Source organism: Desmodus rotundus, chromosome 4, assembly GCF_022682495.2.
Source record: "Desmodus rotundus isolate HL8 chromosome 4, HLdesRot8A.1, whole genome shotgun sequence".
NCBI classification, from domain to species: Eukaryota; Metazoa; Chordata; class Mammalia; order Chiroptera; family Phyllostomidae; genus Desmodus; species Desmodus rotundus.
In genome coordinates, this window is record NC_071390.1 from 75,907,616 (window position 1) to 75,929,607 (window position 21,992).

Here is a 21,992-nt window from a genome sequence, read left to right on the forward strand (position 1 = left end):
AACCATAAACGACCCTGAGTAGCTGCGGCAATTTTGAGAAAGAAGAACAAAGCAGGAGGGATCACAATACCTGATATCAAACTGTATTACAAGGCCACTGTAATCAAAACAGCCTGGTACTGGCATAAAAACAGTCACATAGACCAATGGAACAGAACAGACAACCCAGAAATAAACTCAAGTCTTTACGGTCAATTAATATTTGACAAAGGAGGCAGGAGCATAAAATGGAGCAAAAACAGCCTCTTCAACAGATGTTGTTGGGAGATCTGGACAGCTACGTGCAAAAAAATGAAACTTGATCACCGACTTACGCCACACACAAAAATTAACTCAAGATGGATAAAAGACTTAAATATAAGTTGTAACACCATAAAAGTCCTCGAGGAAAACATTGGCAGGAAAATCTCAGACATTCCACGCAGCAACATCCTCACAGACACATCCCCTAAAGCAAGGGACATAAAGGAAAGAATAAACAAATGGGACCTCATCAAAATAAAAAGCTTCTGCAAGGCTAAAGAAAATAGCACCAAATTACAAAGAGAACCAACAGTATGGGAAAACATATTTGCCAATGATACCTCAGACAAGGGCCTGATCTCCAAAATATATAAAGAACTCACACGACTGCACTCCAGGAGGACAAACAACCCAATTAAAAAATGGGCAAAGGACTTGAACAGACACTTCTCCAAGGAAGACATACAGAGGGCCCAGAGACATATAAAAAGATGCTCAGCATCACTAGCCATCAGAGAGATGCAAATTAAAACCACAATGAGGTACCATCTCACACCAGTCAGAGTGGCCAACATAAACAAATCCACAAACAAATGTTGGAGAGAATGCGGAGAAAAGGGAACCCTAGTGCACTGTTGGTGGGAATGCAGACTGGTGAGGCCACTGTGGAAAACAGCATGGAATTTCCTCAGAAAACTAAAAATGGAACTGCCCTTTGACCCAACAATTCTGCTGCTGGGATTATACCCTAAGAACCCTGAAACACCAATCCAAAAGAGCCTGTGCACCCCAATGTTCATAGCAGCACAAGTTACAATAGCCAAGTACTGGAAGCAACCTAAGTGCCCATCAGCAAATGAGTGGATCTAAAAACTATGGTATATTTACACAATGGAATTCTACGCAGCAGAGAGAAAGAAGGAGCTTATACCCTTTGCAACAGCATTGATGAAACTGGAGAGCATTATGCTAAGTGAAATAAGCCAGGCGGTGAGGTACAAATACCATATGATCTCACCTTTAACTGGAATATAATCAACAGAAGAAAAAAGCAAACAAAATACCACCAGAGACATTGAGGGGGGGAACTCTCTAGCAGTGGCCAGGGGGGAGTGAGGTGGGGACAGTGGGAAGAGGGGATTGCAGGAGCTATTATAAAGGACACATGGACAAAATCGGGGGGATGGTGGGAGTAGGGGAGGGAGGTGGGTTCAGCCGGGGTCGGGGGAGGGAAGGGGAGAAAAGGCATACAACTGTAATTGAATAACAATAAAATAAATTAATTAATTAATTTTAAAAAAACTGACAAAGAATTGAACAAGCACTTTACAAAAAAATCTAAATTGTCGATAAACATAGAAAATGTACTCATTAATAATTTTTCTCATTAGTCATGAGAAAAATAAAAATGATAAAAATAATAATCCAACTATTGGCATGGATTGTAGAACAACGGGAATTCTCATGTACTTCTGTATAACTGCCTTAAAAACCTGATTGGTAGTACCTAGTAAAACTAAACTGCACATATTCTCTGACCCTGTATCTCCATTTCTAGAGAAAAGTCTAATAAAATTGTATACATGTGAATACCAAAAGACATGTATAAGAACAATCATAACAACTTTATTTCTCATAAGCAAAAAACCTAAAATATCTATCAACAATAGAATGGATAAAAAACTTGCACTATAGTCATACAATTGGCTACAATAAAACAATGAGAAAAGGCCTACTGTTATACCTTAACAGTATGTATAAATAAATGTCACAAAATAATGTTAGGCAAAAAATATGTGCCAGAAAAACACATATATTGTGCAATTTTATTTGCATAAAACTCAGAAACTATGTAAACTAATCAATGGTGAGAGAACTTCAGAGACTGCTGCTTTTGGTGGGTGGGACTTAATAACCGGGAAGGGGCAAGTTGGGGGAGTTTAGATGTCTGTTAATGTCCTATGCTCTTTACCTAGTGATAAGGGTCATTAACTTTGAGAAAATTTGATATGCTATACATTTATGATGCATGCACTCTTCTGTTTGTGTACTACATTCTATGCAATTTTTACTTTAAAATTTTTTTAAACTTTTTTCCTGCTATGCTATTCAGAATGGTAACTGTGAATAAAAGTTACTAATAAGTAAATCTATTAGAAATTAAATTCTGTGTCCATTGGTGTTATGTCCTGAGTCCTCAGTCCCTAAGGTCTTAAATATGAAGAATTAGTTTTCAATTTAATTCCTGGAAACTAAAAATTTGCTGACATTGTTGACTTCTCTGCTTCCTTTCTTCCCCGAAGGGAGCATTAGAAATGTCCTCCAGTTCGGACAACACCAATAGCTGGCCTGTCCTTCCCATTCTTAGTGAGTCCACAAATTGAAATGAATAGCAGAAGGAGAAATAAAATATAGAAAAGGAGAAATATGCAACATGCCGTAGGAAAGAGAATATATAAAATGGCAGGGGGGGGGTGTTGATAGGGGAAGTGGTTAGAAAAACCTGAAGGAGTATGAAAATAGGGATAGAGGAGAAGATGAGAAGGGCCAGAAAAAAGGGAGAGAGTTGAGAGATCTATTAGCCATATGTTAAAATTTCAAATATGCTATCCTGTTGATACTGCCATTCAGAACATGTGTCTTGATTCTTCAGGTTTGGAAAACGTATTACTGACTGAGAAACTCCAAACTTTTCAGTGTCAAATAATTTGCATGTAATAAATGTGAATGAAGAAAATAAAACCGTAATAAAAACATTTTTTCTCTTCTGTGAAAAGGTGAGTGTGGCATAAAGGGATGTGTCAATGAAGAGTATAACAGAAATTTGTCTGTAGGCAGCATTTGTATGGCTTTACAGGATCCAGGATTTGGAATAGACCTTAAAATTCATATAACTGTACCCAAAATTGAAATCTTAAACTCCTCTTTCAAACAAATAAACAAACAAAACCCCTCCTCTTTCATAACTTCCAAATGGAAGAATTATGGTGGAGAAACAGTGCAAGCAGCAAGCTGGATAAATTCATACATACGTGATATGGCAAGACCCCTTGAGAATCTGTATCCAGGCCACTTCCATCCACTGCCTCATTTTCCTAACACAATATGAGACAGATTTTTCCATGAGATTTGAGGGCCCCTCCTCTTTAACAGCTTTGACACTGAAGGACTGTTGATGAATATGCATGCATGGTGAATGGCTGGATTCGGCACATTTGGGTCTGTAAATAATTAGGTCTTAAGCAAGGTTAAGTTTTAACTATTGAAAAGTAAACATTCCATTGACCCACAAAAACGCTCTTTTAGAAAACTGTGAAAAAAAGGTCTTCCAGCAACACTGTCACTATTCCTTCCCCAAATCCCAGCCCTCCCTGCCCATCATAAATGTGCATCCCTAGCTCCCAAACTATGGTAACACTAACGATGAGGAGGGGAGCTAAATTGTTATCCTTACCTTTGCTCTCCTTTTTTTCGAGTTAGTAGAAAATTCTCCTACAGAGTGGAAGCTTTCTCATGCATCCAACATAAGAAATTACTTAAAAATCTGTAATGTAAATGGCTCTCAGTGAGAAGTATCTGCTTTTGTCAAAGGTTTGAAATCATTAGTTTTAAATTAGAATTAATGTTTTACATAGACTAGTAGGCATTCATGGCATAAAATTAATCTGTCTTGGGAAAATACTAAATGGTAAAATAAATACATGCAAGCTGTATTGCACTCCCTGTATCTCATATAGTACATCCTATCCACGTTTCTTGGGAATCATACATAGATGGTTGAAAGCAAGGTTTTCTTTTTTTTCTCATAATCAATCCTATGCCAAGGGTTTGCTTTCTGCAAATGGGAACGTTGCGTGTGCAGGAGTGCCCTCTTTGAATGTAAATTCCATGGAGTAGTAGACTGTGAGGAGTCACAGTGGTATATCTAGGAAACATTCATTTGGTTGGACTTTTCTAATAGTTTCTATTTTTATCAAAAACAAAATCAAAGCTATTTTTAGTGCAAAACCAAATTCTAAACAACACTCACGAGAAGTAGTAAAGTAGCATTTTATCAGAAAATCACCTGCAGAATTTAGAAGGCAATTTAGAGTTACTAATTAGTGTGTTAAATGGATATATTCAGAAAGTGCCAAGGGGATGAGTCAACACTTATGAAAGAACCTTAATTTCAGGATTTCCTGAGTGAGTGCTCCATATTATAAGCCTACCTACGCATTAATGCATGGGTTAGAGAAGTCAGTTCACCCAGACAGTCATTGTGTGCATAATTTTAAAAAGAATAAATACTAGTTTGGAAATTGCTCTACTTCAGTTGCCAAAAGTAACACCCTTTCTGGGCATATAGCCACTAGATATTTGCCCTGCTTTCTTTGTGACTGTGGAACCCTGCAACATTGTTTGCAATTTTATTAAAGGATTCATTGAGTTAGTGGATAATCAGGGAGAACATACTGGCTATTAAAACAGAAACATAGGCCTGAGATTCCTTAGAAGAAAGTTACCTTCTATCTTAATATAATGTTTACCGTTTATTTATTTTAACCTGAATCCTATCAACTCACTATCTTTACTTCCCCACAACCACCATTTCTCATCAGTTCTTATCTGGGCTACTGCCATAACCCCCGAACTGTTCTCCTGGGTTTCAGCCTTGCTCGATGCAGTCCGTTGTCCACACAGCAGCCAGCATGAGCCTTCGAGCACTGCTTAAACAGCTGAGGCTCTGTAGGCAGCATTCTTTCCTGGAGCAGGCATCTACCGTTTTGAGGACAACCCTCCAGCCCTGCTAAGATGGGAAAGGTTTGAAATAGTCCACTCACCACCACAGGACCTGTGAGTATCTCCATGCCATGTCCGAGGACCAACATTGGTATCTATTGCTGACAAGTTGGACATTCAAAGCCAGCAGTAGTGAGATAGGCTTTGGAAGTGGGAGTTCAATGTGATAGAACATTTGGCATTTACTGTGAGGCATTTAAAAATATTTTTCCACCTGTCTGGTGTAGCTCAATGGATTGAGCGCCGACTTGCAAACCAAACTGTCGCCAGTTTGATTCCCAGTCAGGGCACATGCCTGGGTTGTGAGCCAGGTCCCTAGTAGGGGGTGTGCAAGAGGCAACTACACATTGATATTTCTCTCCCTTTCCTTCTCCCTCCATTCCCCTGTCTCTAAAAATAAATAAATAAAATCTTTAAAAAATATTTTTTCATTGACTTTAGGTCTTGGGAGTTCTGAGAGAAGCCAGCTCACGGTGGGAAACTCTGGATTCATGGTTACCTGGAGGTCCATTGTTAGGCATTTCATCTCTAGCAGGTCTCAGTTTCCGAAGCATGTCATTCTCTGCTCATGATGGCTTGTCTTGACTCTGGAATTGTAGAGGCTTGTGTTGTATATTCTCCTACCAGAGCTCATCTTCTTTGTCCCATTGACACTTCCTAAAACCCAAGATCTTCTTGATCATGATCCCAGTGGCAGGGCTGAGAGCATCATGGCCTGGACCAGATGCAGTGCTTGCTCCTGCTTAGGGTGCTATTCAAAGCTGATATCCTTCTTTGTTATCTGGTTCATGAACCAGAGAAGTTTTCCCAGGTATGACACATGTGGCAGCCAAAACCCAAGAAGTTCTACAAGGCACCATCATCTTTTTCTGTGTGAAGGATTCAAATACTGTAATTTGAATTTGTCTGAAAGGGTTATCCCAGCATGCCTTTACCAACAGACCCTTAAGTGAACAGTGAATTGTCCACTGAATCTTCAGAGGATTTCTCTTTCATCCCCTGGAGCTCAGGTATGTTCCCAGGCCTCCAGTGTCTTGCCGCTTCTTGCTCGTGCTGCCACAGCACACTTAAGTTGATAGTGTGGTTTGTGGGTAATTGGGATGGTCAGACATGTTGGGACTGCATAATGACTAAGAGCAAGAGGGTTAACATAGTCCTGAAGAAAACTGTAAATGAATACTGTCCTTCTCACATGAACATGAAGTGTTTCTGATCCTTTTTCCTAACTAGAGTGGAAAGAACACATCTCCAAACCAATGGCTGTATTTCATGTATCTGAGAGCCTCTTCATCTATCTTTTCAGTACAGTCATCCCTTGGTGTCTGCCAGGAATCGGTTCTAAGATCCCCACAGATAACAAAAACCTCAGGTGCCCAAGTCCCCTGTATCTAATGGCATAATGTTTGCATACAATTATGCACATTCTCCCATATACTTTAAATCATCTTTATATACTTATAATACCTAATACAATGTAAATGCTATATAAATCATTGTTATACTGTATTGTTTATGGAATAATGACAAGAAAAAATAATTATACATGTTCAGTATGGACTCAACCATCGTAGGACTAACTACTTAGTACATGTCAGCAACAGCACAACATTTTTTACTTTTTATTTTTACCTTATTTCTACTTTAATCTTTGATCCTCAGTTGCTTGAATCCATGGTGTTGGACTGTAGAATCAGAGGACAAACTGTAATACCAAAATTTCTATAACAGCTGCAATGAGGCTGCTACTCGTCAAGCCTTCAGTGAGAACTGTCACACTGTAATGAGGAACTTGCCCCTGGAAATGGGGAGGGGTGGAGAAGCGTGGAAGACAGTGTGTGTGTGCGTCACCCTGGCAACTGGGATGACATGCATAACACAGGAAAACACGTGCAATGCTGGTGCCAAAAACCAGGAAGATAATTGGATGGGAGGGATTGTTGGGGGTTCCTTAAAAGATGGAGCACAGGCAAACAGTACACTTTCACTCCCTCATTCCCTGGCCAGTGGGTCCCCCCTCGCCTGGCACTTTTGCTCCCCAATCCCCTGGCTGGGGGCCAATTTTTCTGAGCCAGAGACCTAGCAGGAAGGATTCCCAGCGCTCCCTGCAATAGCACTCCAGGACTTGCCTGTTCGGGATTTTGGGTAGGGGAGCAGGGGGAAGGCTCCGGAGGAGGGCACGGGTATTCTAGGGAGGCAGGCCAGGGGAGGCTCTGCTGGTGGACTCAGAAAGGTTTGGGACGGCTAACTCTATGCCCCTTCCCCATGTAGGAAGCCTCGGTGGCTGCCATTTGCCTGCAACCTATGCCTCCGGTGTGGGCCCAGCAAGCCCCACGTCCCTTCCCAGGCAGGAAGCCGTGGTGGCTGCTGCTTGCCCATGGCCCACACCAGTGTGGGCCAGTCAGCTATGGCCCCAATGCAGTCAGGGGAGGTCAGGCCAGGGAGGGTCAGGCCCTGTACCCAGCCCTGAGTGCTTTGGGCTGGACCTGGAGAACTGCAAGTACTATGAGCACCATTAGTAAGAAGCAGGGTGGGGAATGAGAGGAAATTAGGGCCTGCAGATCCTGTCTGGCAGGTCCTGGGAGGTGGTCAGGTAACAAATCCCTCACACCTTCCCCACTGCAGAGCCATAGGAAACAGTTGTGGTGACCAGCCCCCAGCAGCTTGCTTACTCTTCTGGAGGTGGGGCAGGGGTGGGCATTAAATAATCTACTGTGTGTGTGTATGTGTGTGTATTCCATTTTCCTTTCTACCAGACTCTGTCTCTAGTGTTACAGCCTATGGGCAGCAGGTGGTGGAACCTCGCTGGTTGCTTATAGTAGTGGAACCCAACATGGGGTCCTGGCCACTTGTGGGAGGTTGATCCCCCAGAGAGTGCATCTGTGGGGCTTCCCAGTTGCTGAGAGTTCCTCTGCACACCCGCTGTGGGCACTGGTTACTTAAACATGCCTGGCAGGTGGAAAGCAATGGGTCTGGACAAGGAATTGACTCTGGGAAAGAGGAAGGATCACCTGAATTTTAGGGCTGTGAACCAGGGTCTGGGTGAAACCTGGCAGTTTGGGAGGAGGCCAACTGGTTGACAGAAAAACTTACTCATGAGCATTTGTTGAAATAATGGAGTCGTGGATGGCAGTTTTCTCTGTATGTTCCCACGTTGCCTGGCATCTTTCGGTCATAGGATTGGATGTTTTGTATCTGGGCCAGTAGGGGCCATTCTGGGCTGGTTTCTGAAAGGAGCCCAGTGGATAGAATTTTAGTGAACTGGGGTACATACAAGCCATTATCCAATGTCCAAGGAAGTATTGGTTTATTACTGTAATACCATTTCACCTACATAAGCTTTGGATTATGGGGAAACGTAGGATCAGAGGTCCCCAACATTTTCAGCTCCAAGAACCAGTTTCATGGAAGACAATTTCTACATGGATGGGTGTGGGGGATTGGGGAAGACCAGGGGCAGAGCTCAGAGCTTGCATTACTGCCAGGCTCAGGCAGTAATGCAAGCAAATCTTTGCTTGCTTGCCCACCACCCATTGCTCACCTCCTGCTGTGCTGCCTGGTTCCTAACATGCCATGGACTGGTAGCAGTCCACAGCCTGGGTATTGGGGACCCCTGCCGTAGATTACTATATTACTATGCAACTGGAACAGTATTGTCAACAGTTGCATCAGTGGGACGAAATCTGTTATGTCAAGGCATTTATGTCATTGCATAATAGGATTTCACTAGAGACAGAGGTCCACTTGATGATGCAGAGAAGGCAAAGGATCTTGAAACTTTCCTGATAGAACACAGGAAGTAAAGGAGAACAAGGAAATGGGCCTTATTAATGCTCCGAACTCAAGAGACACAAGGTTTATAGCAGGAGGACCCCCTCTATCATCATCACCACTACAAGCTACCCCTAAAATAGAGCCCAAAGAGTCAATGGCCCCTCGAAGACCCATCAGGACACCCTTTTGGCCAAGGAGCCTCTTTATCTGGAGCAAGACCCATAGGCAGAGTTAATCAGGAAGGCTCAGCCTGCTGGCTACTATTGGGTTCATATTCTACTCCCCACTTCAGACTTACTGAATTGGAAGAATCCCAGCCCTCATACAAGGATGATCCTCAGAGAATGGCAGATTTTATCACTTCCATTTTTGCCATTCATCATTCAACATGGGCAGATGTACAGGCTCTCCTCAATATCTTGTTAACAGTAGATGAGAGATGGCTGGTTATAAACAAGGCTAAAGAAGAGGCCCAACGTCTCCACCAAGAGAATCCCAATGTGTCCCTGAACCCAGCTGGGGCAATTCCCTTGATGGAGCCTGGCTGGAACCCAAATGTTGGGGACTAGTCTTCCTAGAAAATTACAGAAAAAACATACTAGAAGTGCTTAAGAAAGGGGTGCCTAAGCAAAAAAGCCTGAATATGATACAGGCCCTTCAGCAAAAGCCAAATGAGGATCCTTCTGAATTTTTAGAGAGGATCTCTCAGGTCTATAGAAAGCACACTGATGATGATCAGCAGGCATCAGAGAATGTGTGGATGTGAGCATGACTTTCATTGGCAGAGTGCCCTGGATGTCAGAAAGAAACTCCAGGGTTTAGATGGGGCATTGGGAATAAATCCCCCTCAGCTGGTAGGCATAGGGAAGGTTAAAGCAGGTCACAGTGTTCTTAGAAACAGGGTGATGAGACCAGACGAAGAGGTGAAACCCCAGAGAGAAAAAGAGAGGCCTGGTAGACACCAATCAATGTGCCTATTGCAAGGAGGTGGGCCATTGGAGAAAGGAATGCCTGAAATTCAAAAGGGAATGTAGGAATGGAAACACTCATTGGGAAATGATAAAAAAAGTGAGGGGAGTCTGATGACAATTTAGGTTGCCCATGGGTTCTCTTGGATATCTCCTGACCTATTACTATATCCCCACAGGAGCTCTGGGTACAGTGGATGGTGGGGAAGAAGCCAATTGATTTTCTTGTAGATATGGAGTTATATACTCAGTGCTGAATACAAGAGTAACCAAGTTCAGATACAGTAGCAGTTACTGGAGTGACTGGACAATTACAAAAACACATGTTTCTTCAACCCTTAGAATACCAGCTTGGGGATCAAAAGATCATACACTGTTTTCTCCACATGCCACACTGCCTTATTCCATTGCTGGGCCGAGATTTACTTTGTAAATTGCATGCCCAAATAACTTTTTCTCCTGAAAAGCAGCAACTATATATAGAGGTCCCACTGCAACATGCTTTCCAGATCAAGGCACTTCTGACTTGCACAGAAGGTCCCAGAGGTGGATTCTTCCCACCAGGGATGAGCAGGTTGATCAAACCATTTGGGCTGATGGAACCCCAGATAAAGCAGTTAGTGTCCAACCTATGTAAGTTAATTTAAAGAGGGGGGCATGGATCCCACAGAAGAAAGAGTACCCCCTCTAAAAGGAGGCTTTAGAGGGATTCAGCCAATATTGCAGAAATTCTTAAAATCAGGACTAATCCAGTCATGCCAGTTTCCTGATAACATTCCCATTTTGCCAGTCAAAAAACCTAACTGGGATGAGTATCAATTTGTACAAGATCTTAGAGCCGAAAATGACATTGTTCAGGACATTCATTGTATAGTGCCCAGTGCTCAGCCCCTGTACTCTGTTGATCATGGTGCCCAGAGATAGTAAATGGTTTTCAGTCCTAGACTTGAGGGATGCCTTTTGCTTCATCCCAATAGATGAACATGCTCAACGACTCTTCAACTTTGAATGACAAGAGCCAGAAACAAAAGCCACGCTCCAATACTCCTGGACTGTGCTGCCATAAAGATTTAAGAACTCCCTGACCTTATCTGGTGGAGTATTAACCAGGGGCTTATGGGATATTCAAATGAAATCAACAGTTCTTCTACAATATGTAAATAACGTATAACTAGCAGCACCTATGAGGACTGTTTGTTTAACACCATTCTAAATCATTTGGCAAAAAGGGAATATAAGGTGTCACCTCATAAGGCCCAGAATTGCAACCAGGAGGTGGCATAGCTGGGATATCAACTGAAATAGGGCACTAGGAGCTTGATGGTAGATAGAAAACAAGCCATTGCTACACTAAAAATCCCAGAAAAACCAAAGGCGGTTTTGTGGGTTCCTAGGGATAACAGGGTTCTGCCAAATTTGGATTCCAAACTTTGGACTCATAGCAAAACCTCTGAACAATTCCTTGCAACGAATGGACTCTGAACATTTTGAATGAGCAAGGGATTGTCAGGTAGCATTTGATACCTTTCAGGAAAAGCTGGTGTTGGCTCCCGCACTAGGGAGGAATCACCCAATTTACACAAGAGTTTCAAATTGTATGCTCAAGAAAGGCAAGGGATTGGACTGGGTTTACTAACCCAGACTCTGGGACACGTCCCCAGGCCCATTTCCTAGCTCTCAAAGAATTTGGATCACATGACAAAAGGATGGCCACCAGGTCTTTGAGCAGTGGCAGCTACCTATGACATCTTAGAGGAAACTGAGAAGTTCACTTTGGGATAGGCTATTACAGTATTGGTACCACACCGTGTCCTAACTTTATTGGAACAAAAAAGAGGGTACTGGCTGACAGCAGGGTACATGGGAAAATACCAGGCCATTCTGTTGGATGAGCCAAATGTGACCTTGCAGACTACCACAACTTTGAATCCGGCCACTCTGCTCCCAGACATGGAGGGAAACCGCCTTCTAGCATGACTGCTTAGAAATTATTGATCAAGTTTATTCTAGCAGGATGGATCTACTCAACCAACCACTGGCAGCACCAGACTGGGAGCTGTACACAGACAGGAGCAACATCGTGGACCACAGACAATGATGAACTGGGTACACAGCGGTCACTTTAGACAGGGAGTAGAAGCCCAAGACCTTGTTCTGGGAACCTAGGCACAGAAGGCTGAACTTATAGCCCTCACAAGAGCCTTAGTGCTGTCCCAGGGAAAGAAAGTGAACATCCACACAAACTCCAAATATGACTTCATGGTAGTCCATTCCCAAGGAGCAATATGGAAGGAGAGAAAGGAGAGATGGCTCTTAACCTTGGGGAACAAGGATGTTAAAAATGCAAAGGTGATTTTCCAATTTCTTTTTTTTTGAGTTAAATTTTGGTTTATTATCTAAGAAGACTTGTTTTTAACATCTTTGGCATATGTATACCCAAAAGATTTTTCTAATACAAATGATCTTATATCCTATTGGTATTTGCCTTGTTTATTTCTACTGTCCTGTCTCTCATTATTTAGCCTATGTTATTTTGAGAATATTTTGTTTCTGTCAGTTCTGTTTTGTTCACAAGTTGCACGGCAAGGTCATCTAGTTCAGCACTCAGGTCAGGAGTATCCTTAGGAAGGCCTCAGTGGTTTCTTTGCAAGAATCACCGCTACATCTTTTGGTATTTATTGCAATCATGTGTTTACTTCTATTTTGGATTGTCTGTCTTATCTCTTGGATATCAAAAGCATCCTTCAGGGTAGGCATGCTTTCTGTTTTATAGCTGACACCCTTATTTAAATGTAAAATCCTAATTATAAGTGGCAGGTACATGAATTAAAATGACTGCCAGAACTTTCCTTCTGGACACGTAAGATCCTAAAATCTTACTGGAATTTTGGTGAGTTGATTTTCTTTTAATGTTTTTCCTTTATAGGAAAAAGAAGACCATTTTGAATCTGTTCAACTGAAATCCTCAAGATCTCCAAATATATGAAAAAAACTGTGCTGTAGCCTTCAGACTAAAGAACAAAGAAACCCGCTCCCTAGTTTCACAGGTCCATAGTCTAGAGCCCATCCTTGTACCTGGCACATTGGTGATGTTACGGAGGGAGGCCATGCCGCTGAAAAGGGAAGGAGGTTGAAATGTTGGATTGCCTTATCCCATGGTCGAGTATCTTGCCAAAAATAGGAAAGCAAATGGTTTGGGTCTCAAATGAAGATAAAGCTCAACTCAGGAAGAGATTTTTCTGTATATACACATAACTGAAAACCAAGGTCAAGCCCACCAGTGCACTGTTGATGCATGCTATATAATTAATGGGTAACTTTCATTCTTTAAAATTCTACACAAAAAGTGTGCTTTGGAGGGCAGCTGTCAGCATACGCAATGTGAACCCATCTTTGTCATTTTTGGGTTTATATTTTGGGGAAGATTTGAAAACTTTTTAAAGGTATAGTTATTTTTTCCCATTATTTATTTTCCTGACAAGACCTTAAAACACCTTTTTAAAAAAATAAAAAATGGTGAACCAAAAAGACAATAAATCCTTCATTTTTCCATAGGGTATGATTTCAGAAGCCTAAGAAAACATAAGTTTTTAGGAAGAGTCAGCATGTGCTTGAGTTATCTAAACTTATAATCGCCTTTGAAATTCCATTCTTGTTGGAACTGGGAAGACAAACTTGACTAGAAGTGTTGAAGGAATCTTTAAAAAAAAAAAAAAAGGAAGGAGAATCCTTGACTTTCCATTAGTACAATCAACTGACACTATCATAGAAGTCAAATGGTTTAAAACAGTTTATGTAATGCTTGAAGCATGATTTAAAATGAGTGGGAGAGCTTGTTTATCAAATGACCTTGCAAAATCACAAGGAAGAAAGTGGGGTGACTTGTGTACATGTACAGGTGACTGTACGAATGTACTAGAATAATTTTGTGGTCTCCAGAAAAAGGCAGTGGGATATTTGCCTGATGTAAAGCATCAAAGGTTACGTGGTTATTGTTCTGCTTCAAGACTTAGAGGATTATGGCTTCCATAGAAGTCTTTCTCTTTTAAGTCAATAAGGCAGGAATTCAATTTTGGAAAATTGCTTACAATTGTATTCATAAGAAGAATGTGGTTATACCATAAGCAGTTATAAAATAAGTGTTGCTGTTCTTATTCAAAAGTGATCCAGATGATTACAATCTTTCCTATGACAAATTACTAGTGTTAGCACATCTTAAATATTATATTTTTTAATTTTTAAATTTGTATTGTTATTCAATTACAGTTGTCTGCCTTTTCTTCCCATCCCTCCACCCCACCCCGTGATTTTCCAATTTCTAGAGGCAGTGATTCTACAGGACCAGGTGTAATGCACTGCCCAGGACATGAAAGGGATAGTTTGCAAATGAGCCAGGGGAACCAAGCTGCTAATAGTGCAGCAAGACAAGCAGCCAGAGGGCTGCCCTGATTAGGGGTTTTGATCCCCTCTTTGGACTTGTCAAAATTTAAACTTCATTATATGGAACAAGATAAGGAACAGGCCCATGAAGGGGGTTTCACTAACACTGATCTCAATTCTATGTAGAAGATCAACGCTCATTGAATGATCTTAATACCCAAGGCTCTAGTTCAGGGGTGTCCAACCTGTGGCCTGTGGGCCACATGCAGCCCAAGATGGCTGTGAATGTGGCACACCACAAAATTGTAAATTTAATTAAACATTATAAGATTTTTTTGTGATTACATGTCACAGCATATTTAATGTGTGGCCCAAGATGACTTTCCTGTGTGGCGCACAGATGCCAAAATGTTGGACATTCCCGCTCTAGTGTATCCTATCCTCAAATACCTGAATGGATCTCTTATGTCCAGGATGCTTTAATGGACCTCATTAGGCCACAATTGAAGGGCCCCCATTTGCAAAGGACTGTTCAGAGGATTACCCAAGCCTGTGAGATGTGCCAAAAACAATCCTAAGACAGAATGCACCCCAGCAAAAAAAGGAGTACAATATAAAGGATTACACCTATTTGAGGACTGGCAAGTAGACTTTACACAAATGCCTAACACCAGAGGAAATTTCAATTTTTTATTAGTGTGTGGATATTTTTTCCAGGTGGAAAAAGTTGTGCTACTTCAATTGCCACAGTTCCCATTAGAACTGAGAAAGTGACTAAAGTCACCTTTCTCACAACTTCTACTTAAAGAAATAATTCCTAGGTTTGGACTTCCTCACAGTATTCAGAGTGACGATGGACCATTATTCACTTTGGAGATCTCCCAGAAGGTTGGATAGGCATGGCAAATAAGATGGAAACTACATGCATCTTGGAGACCTCAATCTATGGGAAAGACTAAGAAAATGAATCACAGAATAAAGAAGACCCTAGAAAAAATATGCCACAAAAGGCATTTGAAATGGGACCAAGAGCTTCCCATTGCTTTTCTCTAGATAAGGATAGCACCCAGAAGTGAACTTAAGTTAAACTCTTTTGAAATAGTTTATGGGAGATCCTTCCAAATTTCAGAACTGGGAGTGCCCCCACCCCAGATTTGGAGCATGAGTGGAAAATTAAGCAATATGTACAACATTTAGGGCAAACACTGACCATTCTGCACAAGTTTACTCATTGCAGGTTCACCTACCCATCTGACAAGCCCTTACACCCATTCCATCCAGGGGACTGAATCTTACTAAAGACTTGGAAGACTCAAGGCCCTGAACAGTAGTTAGCTGAGCAATAGACTGGTCCCTATGACATCCTACTGATAATACATTCTTCTCTGAAGCTTACAGGAATTAAGCCTTGGATCCACCACACATGAATAAAACGGGGACTGCCTGAGGAGAATTTGAACCCTGATGCTGTGGCTGGTGCTGAAAAGGATGCTAGACCTGCACTCTGGAAGGAAATTTGTATTAGTATTTCAGAAGACAGTGGGCCCTAATGCAAAGTGACAATATTCCTTTACTTTATGTGTTCACAGTTTTAGGGATTTTAGGGATTTAGGTGGCCAGATACTGAGTTTTGTGTGGTCCATTCCATTGTTTAAAAGGACAAAGATTGAAAGTGAATTATGGTTATTATGAAATGAGTAAGAAGCTCTATGAAGGTTGCAGAAAGTGTAGAAACTTGTAAGGCATATAGAAAGCTACAAGAAAAAAAAAAGGTTTGTGAAGGTTGTAGAGGCCATAGATGGGTTTGATTCTTTTTTGAAAGTAGAGAAACCTCAGTGATTGGGTTGAGTTATACTTTGCTTTAGGTTTTGTTTGGTTTTGTTTTTGCTTTTGTTTTATAATCTTTTTGGGACTTGGGGAACTTAACTCTTTTGTTTATATTGGGAATCCTCTGTCTATGCCATTTGGGGCTTCATGCCATTTGGACCTAAGAAATGTTGTCCAGTGCTGCTTAGAGCTGGCTGGGGTGAGAGAGCATGATTCTGCTATGAGACTAGCTGGTGAGAGGTCATGTCTCTGCCAGGAGACCAATGGATGCTCTGGTAGGTGAGAGAGTGCCTCTACCACTGGGGCCTTGTGCCATTGGTGCCAGGTAGAATTCAGCTGGGGTGAGAACATATCTCTGTTGTTTGGGACTTTGTTCCATTTGGGACCTATGGAAGGTCATCTGGTGCTGGTTAGATCCTGCTGAGGTGAGACAATGTCTCTCCCATTGGGGCTTCATGTTATTTGGGAACTGAGAAAGGCCATCTGTGTACTTGATTAGTAGGATCAGTTGGTGGGAGACAAGATTCTAAGGCTAATTTTAGTTCCTCCTTATTTTTTATTTTTGTAATTCTGGGGTTTTTTTTTGCTTTTGACTTTTTGTTTTGTTTCTGTTTTGAAAAGAAATTGAGTTCAAATGTTAAAGCTTTACATAAGGTTAGGAAGTAAAGTAATGAAAGATATAAGGCATGGAAATGCAATTTTGGTGGATACTGGAAGGACAAGAACTTCTACTTTTGCTTTGTATTTTTTTTCCCTACCCAATCCCTGCAGAATTTGGCATTCTTAATGAGTAAGAATATAAAATTTCCTTTTCATAAAACAATAAAACTGGTTTCAAATTGTGGTTTTAATAACCAAGACTTTGACTGGAATGTAATGCCTGAAGGAGGCATGCCTGGGCTCTGGTTGTTACCAGAAAGCCTTGAGAAACTAAGATTGACTTTGGAAACTAGCAAAGGCCCACTGGAGAAATGGCCTGGTACCTTGTTTGGTCATGTGGTCCATAGCAGTCTTTACAGGAAAAGAATAAAGGTTACTTTCCTGAAAGATGGCAGGGAGGAAACTTAAGACACAATTAGGACCCCAAGGACTTAAGTAATATAGGTACTGCAGGCAATGCTGTATGGAAGTTGTGAGGCTTGGCTCCCATGCCTTGAATGGCTGTCTAAAGGTCAATCTGAAGGTCCCTTCTGGAAGTTCCTGCAAAGCAGACTTAAAAAAACCTATGTGTTCCGTGCTGCTTTTGCTGTTTTTATGCAAATGATGAGGCAGTTTTTTTGAGGCCAATGAGGGTGATCTTAAGGAGAGGAATCAGGTTTTAAGGAAATTTACAATGCTCATTTGTGAACATTGGACTTTAGTCCAGCTAATTGTCTCCAAAGTTTGTTTTCACTTGAGAGTTGAACTGGTTTAACCTCATGATATCAAATTGTCACTGCTTCATATTATTTCAGCAAAGGACTTGCAACTGAACATCTTCTCAAAAGATAGTCTTGTGGACTCAGAAATGGTGTAGTCCCCAGTTAAAAAGCCTACCTGCATCACCCCCTCCTGGGAGTCAGTGGTTTGGCTGGACTACACAGTTGAGTTGGTGAAGTATGGGGCAGCCTACTAGCTTCTCTTTAAAACTGCTTTATTTTCTGCCTTCATAGTTTGGACAGAAAGGGTCCAGAAATGTTAAAAGGGGGAATCTCAGCATATAACCCTAAACTTAATTTAAGTTGAGTATAATAGGCAGTAAGGCTTCAGACAGGTGTGACACAACTTACGTACCTTCAAAGAAGCCATTTTTTTCTCAATCAGGGTCACTGCAGAATTCGTCCCTACCTTTTGTTATTTAGCTGTTATAATTTTGATTGTGCCTTCTAACCCTCTTGCCAAATTTGTCACCTCCAGAACACAACAAGGATGACAACTCATCCAGTAATGCCATCCTTTGGACATCACACATGCATGCCACTTGCCAAAGACAACCACTGATTTGGACTTTGCAAGGCTCTTCACCCTCATGTGAAGGCTCCCCTCCATTCCAGACACCTTTTGTTAGGGGCCTCTGGACCAGGGGATTGGTAGGACTACAGTCCTCAGTCAGCAGGAAGTATTTACAGAAGAACAAGACCTTTGTCCATCTGCCCGTGTAAGATTAAAAGTGTCCATAAGTGTTAAAGGGGGGAATTGTAATGGGGAGAACTCCCCCCCACAAATGGGGAAAGTTGGAGAAGGGCCAAAGATAGTGCATGGGTGCATCACCCTGGCAACCAGGAAGAGACTTACCCTCCCATCTACTTTCACCATGTAGCAGATTATGGGGTGTCTTTAAATGGCAGAGTATGCACTAACGGCATGGTTTTGCTCTCCAGTGCCCTTCCTAGTGGGTCTGTGGCTGGAGGCTGAGTTTCCTGAGCTGGGGACCTAGCCAGATATATTCCAAATGCTCCCTGTCATACTGCTTCAGGACCTGCCTGTGTGGGAGTGCAGCATACTTTGGGTAGGAGGGCACAGGGGGAAGTTTGGGAGGAGGCAGGGGAGAAGCTAGGGTGGTAGACTCAGAGAGGCATAGGGTGACAAACCTCATGCCCGTCCCCAGATGGGAAGCTGCAGTGGCTGCCGCCCACCCACGGCCCACGCCAGAACAAGCCCCATGCTCCTTCCCAGATGGGATGCCAATCCTGGCTGCTGCTTGCTTGTGGCCCACACCAGTAAAGGCCAGTTGGCTATGCCCCAGTGCAGCCAGGGAGAGTCAGGCCCTGTACCCCTCCCTAAGTGCTTCAGGCCTGAGCTAGGGATCTGTAGGTACTACCAGCAAGGTTGGTAAGGAGTGGGTGGCAGGGTGGGGAGAGAAGATTAGGGCTGGCAGGTCCTAGGAGGTGGCAGAACTACAAGCCCCCTGCACCTCCCCCAACATACAAAGCCGTGGGAAACCACTGTGGTAACCACCCAGCAGCAGCTTGCTCACTTCTCTGGAAGCAGAGGCAGGATGGGCATCAAATACTCTACTGTACTGTACTACACTGTAACATAAATATAGATATGTTAATAAAAATTCCATTTTCCTTTCCACCAGACTCTATCTCAAGTTTTCGCCTATGGGTGGTAGGCAGTGGAACCAGACTGGTTGTTTGGTTATAATTCTCCAGGACCTATCTGGTTTCAGCAGGGACAAGGCTGATGAAATAAATTGATATATGATAGGGACCATCAACTTGCATCTTTTAGGTTGCTAATCTCTATTATCTACCCTTACTATCAGACTATTCCATTTGGCCTTCTTCATCGTAAAAATATTTTACTCCCTAGAACAGGAATAGAATGTTAGGTTACTCCAGCTTCAAGTATATCAATTCCAACTATGTACCAGGAACTGGGAAGTGACATGAGGCAGGTCCACGGACCCAGGGGACCCACTGTGAGCTTGCCCTTAGCCAGAACTTCCTTTCATTATTACCTGGTTCCCTAAGGCCTCCACTCTAATGGGGGTTACAATGATACTTTGAGTCTCTGGGTATCAATGTTAACTTAGATTTAGTTCTCAAAATTTCCATTTTTTCCTCTTTCTACAGTGGATGGTCAACTGAATAAATGATGACAAGTATCTTTGTGGGAAAATGAGGGAACTGTCACAGAATATACTTGTTGTGATGTTACAGGATCCTACAGGACCTGGTTACCTCTTAGGTAAAAGAGTATTAGATCTAAAAATTGGCCCAGGTGTGGGGATTGAAAATTAAATAGTGATTTTTTATTGATGTAACTGCCCTCAGACTCTTCTCCATTCCTGCTTTTTTCTTCCTCTGAAATTATAGGTATTAAACAGCACCTTTGTTGCTGTTGTCTAGGGCAATGGTCAGAAAACTAGAGCCAAATTCACTTCTAGTCTACTACTTGTTTTTGTACATAAAGTTATATTGGAACATACTCATGTTTAGGCTTTTAATTTTTCCATACCACCTGTTAAGAAAGCTCAGACATTTCTGCTTTGCTTAGAGTTGGCCACTGTTTCATCCAGGCTTTTTAAAAACACACCAACTTGTGTTTGTCTCATTTCTGGGTCTTTGCCGGGGTGATAACTTTCATCTCCTGAGAAAATGTCCAAAAATCAATGAATTCTTGCTTATCCAGCTTTACAGTTTAGCATCTTTGACCTAGAATCCTCAAAATCTAATCCCACACTGCTTCCCTATTCCTCATCAGCAATGGGAATTATTTTCTTGATTCTTTATGTATACAGTGTATAATCGTTTTCTTGTCTTATCAAGCCTTATCTTGACCACAGCTGGATTATGCCAATATTTAACTCTAATCATCTCTCTGGCTGCAGGGATGAAGATGGGGACAGCTCCAAAGGGGGCAATTAACTCCTGAGAAGGAGGATTCTGCAGTGGTTCAGATTGATGGAAGTATTAGCCCATGCTCGGGACAAGTGGGCCCCTCTGCATGCCCAGAAGGTGAGGGTAAGGGTGTGGTAGAGTCAATATCATCATCATGGACATCCGTCCAACTTTCACTCCCTGGAAGGAGTGTTTGAATGTTTCTGAAGCTCTGCCATTCTCACAATTAGGTCTAAGCTTGCCTTTACATTATGTCTGCTCTTCAGCCACAAGTGATAAGGACTTCTTTATAGGCTGCCACCATTATCATGACAGACTCTATGGTTCTCATACTTTGCCATTGAACACATGTTTACAGCTATGAGTTCCTCATTATCCACAGCAAGGAGTCAATACACCTAGTTTTGGCCATCCAATTAGGTAGTCTTTTAGGCACTGTTTTCCTTATATTTTTAAATGCTAGCAATATATCACAATATTTCATGCCCACCACAGTATTTACCTCCACAGAGACATTTTCAAGGGTCATCAACAGTAAAATATTTAGCAATTGGACTGCATTTTGTGTCAAGGACCAAATGTGTTCTCTACCTGCCAAGAAGTAGGTGAGCTAATTCTTTGCCCCTGTCTTAATGTCTGTTTCTTCAGACAACTGTTGGTACTACCTGTGTTAATCCAGACCCTCTGAGAAGCAGACATGAAGACAGTTCAGTATGCAAAAATGTTCATGAAGGAAGAACCTGTAAGAACAAGCTACAAGTATTGCCAGGCTATGAGGCAAGTATGAATCCAAGTGAAGAAGAGAGAGAACATTGAGTGGATGCTCCTAGTATTTCACATAGTGTAAGAAAGCTTCAACAAAGATGGCAAGGATTCCTTGAGTTTAAATTGGCCAAAAGAAGATTTACGTGTCTCCCAGAAATGAAGTTTCCTTTAGTATCTTCTAGTACGCTCAGTCCTTGACTGGGGAGGAGTCTGTGGGAGGCATGGTCTTGGTGAAAATGAAGTAAAATGGATTTCAAAGGACAGCATCTGGGGCCCTGAGTCAATTAACCTACCTGTAGCAGGAAAGTCATAGGTATTTTCATGTCTTCCATATAGAGTTAATATGATTTTAAATCAAAATCCCATCAAGATTTTTTGGGGGGAGGGGTTGGTACAAATTGATAAGGTGATTTTAAAATGTACAAGAAATGCAAAGGACTTAAAATATCTAAAATCATTTTGAAAAATCTTGGAGTATACACAACCTAATTTCAATACTTAGTATAAGTCTACAGCAACCATACATACATGTAAGTCATTAAAATAGTATAGAGTACAGAAATAAATGCATACATGTATTATCAATTGTTTTTATTAAAGATGTAAAGATAGTAGGGAAAAGATATTTCTTTCAATAAATGATGTTGGAACAATTGGATATTGATGTACAAAAAGTGAACTTGGACTCTAACTCCACACCACATACCAAAATTAATACAAAATGGGTAATAGATTTAAATATAAAATTAAAACATGTAAACTTTCTAGAAGAGAATATGAGACAATTTTTAGAATGGGTTAGGTAAACATTTCATAGGCTATAAAAATAATGAACTATAAAATAATGTTATAAATTAGACTTCATCAAAATCTATAACTTTTGCTTTTAAAAATACATTGTTAAGAATAGGAAAAGGGAGGAAACAGA